Source organism: Rhinoderma darwinii, chromosome 4 (assembly GCF_050947455.1).
Source record: "Rhinoderma darwinii isolate aRhiDar2 chromosome 4, aRhiDar2.hap1, whole genome shotgun sequence".
NCBI lineage: Eukaryota > Metazoa > Chordata > Amphibia > Anura > Rhinodermatidae > Rhinoderma > Rhinoderma darwinii.
Window position 1 is genome coordinate 39,082,215 of NC_134690.1, and position 13,044 is coordinate 39,095,258.

A 13,044-nucleotide genomic window follows, 5' to 3' on the forward strand; every position below is an offset into this window, starting at 1 on the left:
TAGGAAACGTTATTACTAAGTTTGGGTACTAGGAGGCATTATTACTGAGTGAGGTCACTTGGGGGCAATATTACTGAGTCGGGGGAATTAGGAGGCATTATTACCTAGTGGGGGGCACTAGGAGGCATTATTACTGAGTGAGGGTACTAGGGGGCATTATTACTGAGTGAAGGGCACTAAGGGACATTATTTCTGAGTGGCGTGCACTAAGAAACATTGGGGCATTATAACTGAGTGGGGATACTAGGAGTGATGTGAGGGCTTATTTTTTGCAGAAGGTGTTGTACAGGGTGGGCCATTTATATGGATACACCTAAATAAAATGGGAATGGTTGGTGATATTAACTTCCTGTTTGTGGCACATTAGTATATGGGAGGGGGGAAACTTTTCAAGCTGGGTGTTAACCATTTTGGCCATTTTGTATCCAACTTTAGTTTTTTCAATGGGAAGAGGGTCATGTGACACATCAAACTTATCGAGAATTTCACAAGAAAAACAATAGTGTGCTTGGTTTTAACGTTACTTTATTCTTTCATGATTTATTTACTAGCTTCTCTTTGTTTACAGCCATTGACATGTCGCAGAGGTTAACACGTGAGGAGCGGATAGAAATTGTGTTGATGTCTGGTGAACTGTCTGGTGAACGCATTACCCGGGTCATTGCAGCAGATTTCAATGCAAGACACCCTACGAGACCACCCATCTCCCATGCTACAGTTTGCAAACTGCTTGCCAAGTTTCATGAAACTGGTTCAGTGTTGGATTTGCCCAAATAAGGACGCATGAAAACTGTCGCTAATGAAGAAACATCAGTGGCTGTCCTAGCTTCATTCAGCAAGAGCCCACAGCGTAGCACTCGCCGCATGTCACTGGAGAGTGGCATCAGTCGAACATCCCTTCGGCGGATATTAGCTACTCACAAATAGCACCCTTACAAACTCCAGCTGCTGCAGCATCTCAACGAGGATGACCCAGATCGGCGCACTGAATTTGCAGAATGGTCAAAACAAAAATTGGAACAGGACCCCCAGTTTACACAGAACATTTTGTTCAGTTATGAGGCAAACTTTTATGTGAATGGTGAAGTTAACAAACAAAACCACCGCTATTGGTCTGACACTAGCCCACATTGGATAGATCCCTCCAAGACTGTTGGAACACAAAAATTGATGGTATGGTGTGGTATATGGGGTACAAAGATAGTGGGGCCATTCTTCATCAATGGAAACCTCAAGGCCATGGGATATCTGAAATTGCTACATGATGATGTGTTTCCCTCTTTATGCACTGAAGCTGGCACGTTCCCTGAGTTTTTCCAGCAAGATGGTGCACCACCACATTATGGGTGTCAGGTCCGAGCATTCCTAGATGAACAGTTTCCTGGAAAGTGGATTGGTCATCGTGGGCCAGTTGAATGGCCCCCTAGGTCTCCCGATCTGACCTCCTTAGACTTTTATCTTTGAGGGTCATCTGAAGGCAATTGTCTATGCTGTGAATATACGAGATGTGCAGCAACTGAAACTACGGATACTGGAAGCCTGTGCTAGCATTTCTTCTGCGGTGTTGCTATCAGTGTGTGAAGAGTGGGAGAAGAGGGTTGCATTGACAATCCAACACAATGGGCAGCACTTTGAACACATTTTATAAGTGGTCAGAAACTTGTAAATAACTCATGAAAGAATAAAGTAACGTTAAAACCAAGCACACCATTGTTTTTCTTGTGAAATTCTCGATAAGTTTGATGTGTCACATGACCCTCTTCCCATTGAAAAAACTAAAGTTGGATACAAAATGTTCAACACCCAGCTTGAAAAGTTTCCCCCCTCCCATATACTAATGTGCCACAAACAGGAAGTTAATATCACCAACCATTCCCATTTTATTTAGGTGTATCCATATAAATGGCCCACCCTGTAGTTTCTTTTTGCACTATTTAAAGTACTATGTAATGTACTGGGAAACTGAAATACAATTATTTGTGGGGTGCAATTGGAAAAAACTGTGATTCTTCAATGTTTAAGTGGGGTTTTGTTTTTACGGCTTTCACTATGCAGTAAAAACAACAACTTAACTTTGTTCTACAGCTCAGTACGATTACGGTTATTCCAAATTGATATAGTTTTTTTATATTTTACTATTTCTACAAAGAAAACAAAACTATTTGTTAAAACAATTGTTTCACCACATTCTGAGAGCCATAACTTTTTATTTTTTCGGTGATTGAGTGGTGTGAGGGCTTATTTTTTGCGGAACGAGCTGTAGCTTTTATTGATACCATTTTTTGCTACATACAACTTTTCGATCACTTTTTATTACATTTTTTTGGAAGCTGAGGCGACCAAAAAACTGTGATTTCAGATGCCGCTGTCACTATTGACCGCGGCATCTAAGGGGTTAACCCTTTCACGTCGCAGATCTGTAGATTTACATAGTGAAAGGGTATTTAAATATGGCGCCTGCTCAGAGGAAGATCAGGTGCCATAGCATCCGGGTCTCTGCTGTGTTACCCAGCAGGGACCCAGCGGCAATGCTTGCAATCAGAAAAAGCATTTAACCCCACAGATGCCGGTGTCAGACGTGACCACCAGCATCTGAGGGGTTTTTACTGCCCCTTTCAATTTAGGGCCGGTCACCGGCTGCCGTGCGATGAGGTCGCGGGAGCCTGTGTATTCCTTTAGTAGCTGGGACCCTTATGAACGCTCCCATGACCGCTATAGGCCCGTGGCAGGTCTCAATAGCAATGCACTGATTTTGCCATAGACTGCAATATTGTGATATTACAGTCTATGGCAAAAGCGATCTAATGATCGCAGATTCAAACCCCCTAGTGGGGCTAAATAAAAGTTAAAACAAAATGTGAAAAAATATAAAAATCTAAATCACACCCCTTTCCCTAGATCACATATAAAAATAAATAAACAATAATAAACATAAACACATTAGGTATCCCCACGTCCGAAAATGCCCGAACTATAAAAATATAGAACTATTTATCCAATATGGTGAACGTCCTAGCAGGAAAAAAGGTCAAAATGTCCGAATCACAGGTTTTTTTGTCACTTCAACCCCCTAAAAAAAATGAATAAAAAGTGATCGAAATGCCCGACATTCCCTAAAATGGTGTTAAAAAAAAATACAGCTTTCCACGTACAAAAATACACCTTACATAGCTCTGTACACAGAAATATAAAACATTTACGGGGGTCACAATATGGCGATGCAAAAAATGTTTTGTTTCTTTCAAACATTTTCATTTTTATGTTTTTAGGTACTAAAACATAACAAAACAATATAAATTTGGTATCACAGTGATCGTACTGACCCGCAGAGTAAAGGTAACATGTCATTTTCACCATACAATGAACACTGTAAAAACGAAAAGCCATAAGAAAATGGAGGAACTGCTGTTTATTTCCAATTCCACCCCATTCTGATTTTTTGCCAGCGTCCCAGTACATCACACATAATATTAAATGATATCATTAGAAAGTACAACTTGTCCCGTGAAAATGTAAGACTTCATATGACGGTGCCAACGAAAAAATAACAAAGTTATGACCTTTTGAAGGTGGGAAGGAAAAAAAAAAGAGCATAGAAACGAAAATTAGTCTGGTCCTGAAAGGGTTAAATGGGCAGGACCAGCATGATACACAACTGATACCCGTAGCGTATGAAGCATGCTCAGCGCGTGAGCCCTCTCAATACTTTACCAGAACCCCCCTCCCCCCGCCGCAGTAGGATGTGCCATTACTTCGTAGTGCACAAAGGGGTTAATAAACTGACACATTTATGAAGAGCCAACAATTATAATAAATTTGTCTGGCCTCGGTGGCCACGTCGCCATTAATTGAGGCCACGCCACTTCCCACAAAAGTAGCGAGTGTGGCGTAAAGACCATCAGTTTTAACCCTTTTGTTACTTTCTATGACAGAAATGTTGGCTTACAAATGTTGATAAATTACCCTCAAAATGGATTTCTTCAAGTTACAGATGGATTATGAGTTGAAGTGTATAATATACAGACTACATATTTTTGTTTCCAATTTCTCCCACTTGTAAACTATTGTACCATTTTATTCTCCCATGTCTTAAAGAACATCTAATTTATATAATTTATACTCTAGTTATAGGTTATTGTAAAATCACTTAATTGATTTATATAATCCCCCAATGGCATTCTGATGTTGAAAGGAAAGTCTGTTTAAGTGGTTTTGTTTTTTTGCAACCATGGCATTTTAATATAATTAATACAATCAAGTGTATCTCTTTCCTGAGAACTTCTCGTACCATGTTTCAATCTTGTAAATCAATGGAGTGGATTAAAAAGAATAGACGGCATGCAGCAAGAGACACAATGAATGTCAATAGGATTTGTAATAATCACAATTATAACTTTCCTTGTGTGTAATACTCAATTAGGTAAAGCATAATAAAGTTAGAGTGTAATTTGTATTGGAACAAGAGCTGAAATAGAGTTTTTCTACTTACTCCGGGGTTCAACCGCAACAATTGCTGGATTAATTGTGACTATTACTTATACAAAAAATAAGTATTAAACCCTTAAAGGCTATGTAAACCTTTTATAAAGAGAATAATTGTAGGAAAAACCGGATAACTCTTAGGCGAAGCCGGATAATAGAAATTTATGTCGATGTTCAAGACGAATAACCCAACAATTGGTGATAAAAACCTTGAACATCGACAGAAATTTGTATTATCCGGCTGCACCTTAGAATTATACGTTTTTTCCTACAATTATTCTCTTTGTGGTACTCCTGGACCCACCGTTCCAGTTAGGAAACTAGACGGCAACCTTGATACCCCTACAGCCTTGTCATGCCAGCCTGGGGGCCTTATATAGACCCCCTGGTTTGCCTCTAGGAGCCAGTAAAGAAAACAATATACATAAGAATTGCAGTATATTGTGCAAATAATCCAATGATCACGTGTTCAAGTCCCCTAGGGGGATTACGTTTTTTTAATGTACACTTTACTTTTTCAATTTTTCCTCTAAAGTAATGTAAAAAAATAAAATAACATAATTGGTATCGCCAAGGCCATAAAAGTCTGAGCTATTCTAGTATAACTTTATTTAAACCCAAATTGGCTGCGGCAGCAAGGGTTTAATACTACTATAAAATAATAGGAATCACTAGAAGAGCAATAATAAAAAATGATAGCAATAATGTTATACTGTATAATGTAGGTGTATGGTAAAAGATTGGGAAAACATCCTACCCTCTCGTGTCTACATGCTCTAATAAGCCATACAAAGCTGTGTTTACATGTGTTCTTTATACCTTTTTATTAACTTAATATATCATCACAGCCTATGTACACAGAAAACGACTGCGTGTTATAGCACATGTATATTTTTGGAGTTTCTTTCGTAGAACATTCCCATGCCAGCACCATCTGTTTGTTCACAGATTATAGTATTCCAGGTGAGCTTTGTGCTAAATGAACCATGAATTGCAAATTTACATATTGTTTTTTAATTCGGGGTGATTATTTGCCTGCACAACACAATATTCCACATTATTTGCTTCACTAACCACAGATGTCGGACCCTCAGTAACTTTACTTTCCTCAACTACTTTTAATGCATTAAATACAGTGTCAGGAAATTTTTACTTGACTTTTTCAATGGCTTTTGTTGTGTGATATCACGCCGCAGCAAGTTATCCGAGTCAAGATAAACTTGGCTACATCTGTATACATTCACTTTTACTTTAACACTATGCATTTAGTTTTATATTTAGGCAATTCTACAAAAGGCTAAAAATAAGGCAAAGAATCAAGTTCATCACATCAGTTATATACCCTACAGTAAAGTGGTTGTCTGAATGACATAGAAATATTGTATCGTAACACAACCCATTCCCATATGGCCTGATATGTTAGAGGTTTTTTCCCATCAGTACGACCTCTGTCCATATGCACTATTAGGACATATGGATGTCATAGAGGAGGGAAACAGCACCTTACTTTATCAGAGCATTAAAAGTGTCATATAATAAATCTTTGTTTGGCTATACATTCCCCCTCCAAAGGCTACAGGGAAAAGGTAGTATTAAATGGGGGGTCATTGAAATTAATCGACAACCATGTAATACACGGATGGGCCTGGTCTGCCAGACCGGGTGCCTTTTTTTCTTAACCAGTTCAGGACTGGGCTATTTTGAGCCTTCAGGACCAGACACCGTTTAGCCCTTTTTAGCACGTGTAAGGGTATGTGCACACACACTAATTACGTCCGTAATTGACGGACGTATTTCGGCCGCAAGTCCCGGACCGAACACAGTGCAGGGAGCCGGGCTCCTAGCATCATAGTTATGTACGATGCTGGAAGTCACTGCCTCTCCGTGGAACTACTGTCCTGTACTGAAAACATGATTACAGTACGGGACAGTTGTCCTGCAGGGAGGCAGGGACTCCTAGCATCGTACATAAGTATGATGCTAGGAGCCCGGCTCCCTGCACTGTGTTCGGTCCAGGACTTGCGGCCGAAATACGTCCGTCAATTACGGACGTAATTAGTGTGTGTGCACATACCCTTAGTTTAATGGCTATAACTTTTTTATTTGTTGGGCTAAGGACGTGATTTTTGCGATGTTTTTTTCCGTAGACAATGCAGGTTTCTTTTTTTATAGTTTGTATACACATCCTTTTTGCTATTTTAGAATTTTTATTCATAAAGTTTGAAAATAATAGTAAAAAAAATAAGCTGTTTTTAAGTTTCAGCTATTTTTTTGGTAATAACATAGTTTTACCCTAAAATAGACCTTTTGTTTGTGATCGTCATTGTCTGCCGTAAATTTTAATATATTACATGTCTATATTGGGGTAATTGGGTCAGCGCTAGCGTTACAATAATAATTGGCGGGGGGGAACGTTTTTTTTGGCGTGGGTATTTTATGTGTATTTATTATTAAAAAAAATTTGCACTTTACTTTACTATTTTTTTATTACTATGGTCTGTCCCTCAAAGGTCAAAAAAGACCTTTGGGGAACTTTACATATTTTTTTCTTTTTACACCATGTTTTACAGGGGAAATCAGCCCTCTCATAGTGACGATTGTCACTAATAGGGCTGTGCTGGGTCTTGTAAGACCCAGCAGCAGTCTGTCACTAACGGAACCCGGTGATCATGAGACCAGTCACATAAACACCGGCAGGAATAGAGACAGCGGCGCGGCCGCGGCCTCTATTCCTATACACAGCATTCATTGAGCGCTGTGTACAAGTCATCAGAGAAGACAGAAGCAGCGAAAGCTGCTTCTATCCTCTCCTCAGAGTCCCCGGCAGTCACTGACAGCCGGAGACCCGACATTCAGATGCCCGATCGCTCAGACAGCAAGTTAAAACCCGAGCCGTAAAAAGTCTATGGCTCGGGTTTTAAGGACCCTGACCGCTGGCCGTAAAAACACAGTCAGCTGTCGGGAACCAGTTAACAGCTCTCTTCTCTGACTCATAAAGGAGGACTTTGAGTGAGGGGCTCCCTCTATGACATCCGTATGCCCTAAGAGGGCATGTAAAAAGGCGTTGTTTACATGAGACAACCCGTGTAGGGTTACACCTGTTTAATGCTAATATGATTTAGCTGTAGTTTTACATAATTAGACCTATAGTATTATTATAACTCAATAAATGATCACAATGCAAAATGAAACCGTTTAGTGAAGAATTCATTCCCATTTACAACTCATCTGTCTCTCTAGTGCCAACTATAGGCAGCTACCTTTTAAATCAATGTCTGACCAATGAGAACCGTATTTTGTACTGACTAGGAGCAACAATTCTAAAGCAGTGCTGTAAACAGATGGTTGTCTCCGGTTTGGCTGATAACCTAAGTCATGTTTTAAGGCTTTAACTCATCATGATGTGACTGTAAGTCATAATTGGTGAGGAAAAATATGCGGCAGGCTCTCGAGCGGGTGTTAGCTGTTTACTACAGCAGACACCCTTGTCTAACGGCTGGAATTCGAGATAACTATGTTCCCAGCCATTTAACCACTAGATGCCGCGGTCAATAGCGGCCGTGGCATCTAAGACTTTAGAAAGAGGGGGAAGTTCGCTCTGTCATTGCATCCCCCCTGACGTGATTGCGGGGTGTCGAGGAATTTCCTGGGGTCTTAATAGGAGATTGTTTAAAATACCATACACTGCAATATCTTAGTATTGCAGTGCATGGTATCAGTGATACAGAATCGCATGTTCAGATTCTCTGAGGGGACTAAAAAAAAAAAAGTAAAAATACGATTAATAAAGTTTTTAACACTATACAAAAATAAAATAAAAACTGAAACGTTAAAGAAAAATCTTTTCCCATTTTCAAATGAAACAATGCAAAAAAAAAAAGATATATAAAATTGGTATCACCACATCAGTAAAAGTCAAAATTTTCTGAATGTACCATTATTTATCCCACATGGCGAATGTCATAAAAAGCACAAAAGGTCATCTCACCTACCCAAAGTTTTTTAATAAATAGCGATCAAAAATTCATATGTACCCCAAAATTGTACCAATAAAAATTACAGCTTGCCCCGCAAAGAATAAGCCCTCACACAGCTCAATCGATAGAAAAATAAAAGGTTATAGGTCTCCGAATATGGCACATGATGAATGCTGTTAAAACAAAAACCAAAAAACAATGGAAGAATTGCTGTATTTTTCTATTCCAAAAGTTTCTTAATTATTAGTACATTAAATGGTACATAAGATGGTGCCATTAGAGTATACAACTCACCCCGCGAAAAACAAGCCCTCATGCGGCTAAGTCGACTAAAAAGATAAAAGTTACGGCTCTTGGAACGTGGGGAGAGTAAAATGAAACCAAAAAACTGGAAAAAGGCTTGGTACTTAAGGAGAAAAGATAGGACATTGACTTACAGAATAGTCACCTATAGGTGGCACTAGAGAGAGTTTTCATCCTTCTGAAAGAGAGCTATTTTGCATGCGTTTTCCCTGGGAGAATTGCTCTAAAGACACTCTACTTGCTAGATCTCCCCAAGGAGAAGCAGTACCTTCCAAGAGTTATCTCTCCTGTAGTGATCTACAAAGACTGAACTTGTAATTGAATGTAGACAGGAACCTATTGTAATGGGAGAATAAAAATTCATGTCTCCTCATTACACTGAACTATGTGGCATGCTAAACAGCTGCGGAATTTCAGAGAAAAGTAGTTTTAATAAATGCCCGGCTTCTGGGAAAAGTATTCGATGGGTCACTCCCCTCCAGCTTCTCTCTGCCTGCCTCAGCTTGATTGACAGGTCTTTCCCTATACACAAGGTGAATCTATATTTTTAAGCAGTTCCCCCAGGAATTCTGCAGTAAATCGTGTTGGATTAAGAGATCATTTATTATTTAGACATTTAAACAAACACAACTGAAAATCATAATAATTAAATTCATGTTGTATAACCTTCGAAATAACTGTAGATATTTTTTTGGGTGAATTTACATAATTGGTTTAAGTTCTAAAACAAATAAACAAACAAATAAAGCGTCACTAATATGAATTCTAAAATGTAACAAAAGCGATACAGAAATTCATCTGCCGTTCCATGGCCATACCCAGGTACTATTAAGTACTACAAGAATTCTTGAGCACGTTTGATCAAATGCATTTGGAAATGAACTAAAACTGGAATGTTTCCACCCCTCCCCCATGAAATTCTGAATTTTCTTTTCTTAACAAAGACTCGCCTTAGAAATTAAAATAGCTAGAAAACAGACTTCATAATAATTATTCCCTATGCTTTGTTTTAAAAAAAATCCCAATGTCATTCTTTTGATTAGCTGGAAATGTGAAGTTTTGTGTTTATACAGTATCGGAAAACTGTTCTCTATTATTTACGCAAAATGCGATTATAGGAGATGCCTGCCTACTCAAGCTGGCACTTTAACTAGATTGCATCCTTTCATTATACAAGATCAGTGTAATTATAAAGCACTCGAGCAAATGTACTAACCTTGTGTTCATTTGTTAAAAAGCTGTGGAGAGTTGTTACTTAGTAACCTATTATTAGCGGCACATTCAGGGACTTCGCGTCTTCATTAGAGCTCAAGGCCTAAAGTTCAAAATAAAGTTACTGAAAGGAACAAAATAATGGAGGTCATCCATCAAGTTGTGAGCGGCAATCAATACTTAATCAATACTCGCTCGATAGAAAGTATGCTTCGACTAACTTTACTTTCGAGTGTTTTGTCATTTGGTTAAATGTTTTTTGGGCTTTCAATTCCTATCAAGATGCAATCCATAAACAAATTCACACAAGTAGAAATTACTTTTGTTTTAAACCTTTTACTTAGACTTGACTAAGAAGTTTTAAGTATTGAAAATGTTGTACATTTAGTTGGATTTTTTTACTAAAGATGGCCTTCCACTATACATTTTTGATGGCCAAAAAGGACGATTTAGACCATTGGCTTCCAAATGTGTGACACGTAGAACCCGAGAGATGCCTCCCTAAGGCCTTGCTCACATGACGTTTGAGATGTCTGTTTAGTGTGTACGTTGGAAAAGCTACCGTTGGTCATGCTAAATGTATATGTAGGACTCCATTAGCCTGAAGGACTGGCTGGTACAAATCCTTGAAGTACACTACACTATTCCATCGGGCTGGATCCCGCACAAAAAGTATACTATGCAGTATACTTTTTTATAACATGGGATAACATATGCCACTGTAATGCATACCTACATCAAAGTAATACGTTGAATATATACGTCATGGGCATTTCAACAGCCCTTCATGACATATACGCTAAAAGGATACTAATATAATCTATTGCAATGGATATGATAAACGAAGGACTAATAGTAGCATCTATCCCCTATAGAATATAATAGTATCTGTTTAATGAATACATCATAAACTCTAATTCCCCAGTTCAAGACATATCTGTTTAACGGATATTAATGTCTTAGGTGACAGATGCCAATGTCAAGGTCTTATAACATGGCCCAATATGGGCCATGAAAACGAACGGCGATCAACGAGACAGCTCATTGATCGGCACTTGTTTGCTCCTTTCACAAGAAGCAATGATTGGTTATGTATGGGGACAAGTGCTCGTTGCTCTGATCGTTTGTCACCTTACATTTCCATCAACACACGGAGATGTGCTGCTGACAACGATGACTTTGAATGCTGTATAAGCGAGCAGATCAGCCGATGAACAAGCAATAGCTCATTCATTGGCTGATTGTTGCCCTGTTTAGACAATTATTGGGAGAGAGCATTCATATGAACGCTCGTTCGCCCGATCATCAGCCCCTGTAATAGGGTCTTTAGGCATCCTTCATAGCCAACATATAACATATATGTCGGGAGATTTTTCCAGACGTATGCTTTAAATGTAGACAAAAAAACGTGATTTAAATATTGCGTAAGATAAGTATCTGTGGAAATATCGGTCTGTGGGGTTAGATTTTTTTGGTCATTGTCCGTTGCAATAGTTGACAATACTTGGAAAGTTGTTTGTGTCAACTGACAGGTGTGCATGTCATCAGTTGAAGTCCAGCCTAGATCAGACCCAAGCTAAGATCAATCTGCTAATTGTCGTTTTAATTCATGGCAGTCATGCAGAATGATAACCTTAACATACCGAATAAACAACCTCACACCAGAAGTTTTAAGTTATAAGCTAACTAGAGATTTCCATCTGTGGTCAGGTCAGTTTCAGTCTTTTGGACCTCATCAGCACAGAAAAAGGCCATAGCTAACTTACAGTCGATGTTGTCAATAAAACAATACAACTATACCCAGGGCTGCCATCAGAAAAATCTGGCCCCTATACAGTCAAGAATTCTGATATCCTCACATTACCTGGTGATGGGAGGGGGGTCAACAGAGGGGGCAGAAGGTGGAGTAGGAGCGAGATGAAAACTGGCATAAGTTTTGTGGAGGGGCAGGGCAGAGACAATAGGTGGGCAGGGGCGATCTGCGGACATAGTGGAAAGACTAGGTGGAAGGGCTTTGTGGGGGGAGAGGGTTAGGAGAGGCAGGTACCGGGGCAGAAATGGGGGCATTGGGGAGATGCACCCTGATAGGGGGATCTGTTGAGGGGCAGGGTTGAAATAGGTGGGAAAGGGCTCTGTGGGGAGCCAAGGGGAAGACAGTAGATGTGCAGGGGCACCATAAAAAAATAATTGCACTGATGTTGCTGCTTTTACACAGCAGAGTCAGTCACTAAGATGTAGTTCTGGCTGCTACTTCTGGCTCCTGCAGGCTCTTAGATCTTCTTTCGCCGTGGTGCGCCTTGATGAAGTTTCTGCCTCCTCCTCACACATGGCAGTCACATCTCCTGTGTAGCGACCAGACCAGATAACAAATTAAATCAGACCACCGACTAAACCCTAAAAAATAATTCATACCCCGAAACAGACCTCTAAATTTATTTAGACCCTAGACCAGGCTCCCAAATTAATTCACACCCCCAAACAGACCCTAGACCCCTAAATTATTTAAGAACCCAGACCGAACCCCCTTAAAATTTGAGACCCCCAGACCAAACCCTATGTTCTTACCGCACCAGGGTTGGGTCCTTTTGCCTTCATTTCGGGCACCTCTTCACTTTTAGGTGCATGCGCCTCACACTCATGATGCTGGGGCCCTACTACGCAAGGTTCAGATGCTGGCTAGCATCAGGACGTTGAAAATGGCAGCGCATACAATGTCATGACACCAGTGTTAGGATCTTATATGCCACACACAACATTCTGACAATTACTTCTTCACAAGGCTCTTCTGAAAAACACTGGAATGCTAATTCAACTGAGGCAAAGCAGGTAGTGACCTGTTTTATATGACTCATCTATAAGTCTCTAATTTATTCCCAAAAGAGAAGATAACTAAGAATAGGATTCAGGTTCTAACACATTGACTTAAATGTCTGATAGATGTGAGCCCTACCTCTGGGACCAGCACCCATCTCCATACCTCCCGACCCCCGAAATCGGCTGTTTCCGTAACTCTGTAGCTGCACGGCCACCTCTTCATTCATTCTCCTCCTGGACTGCGGCGGGCGGCAGG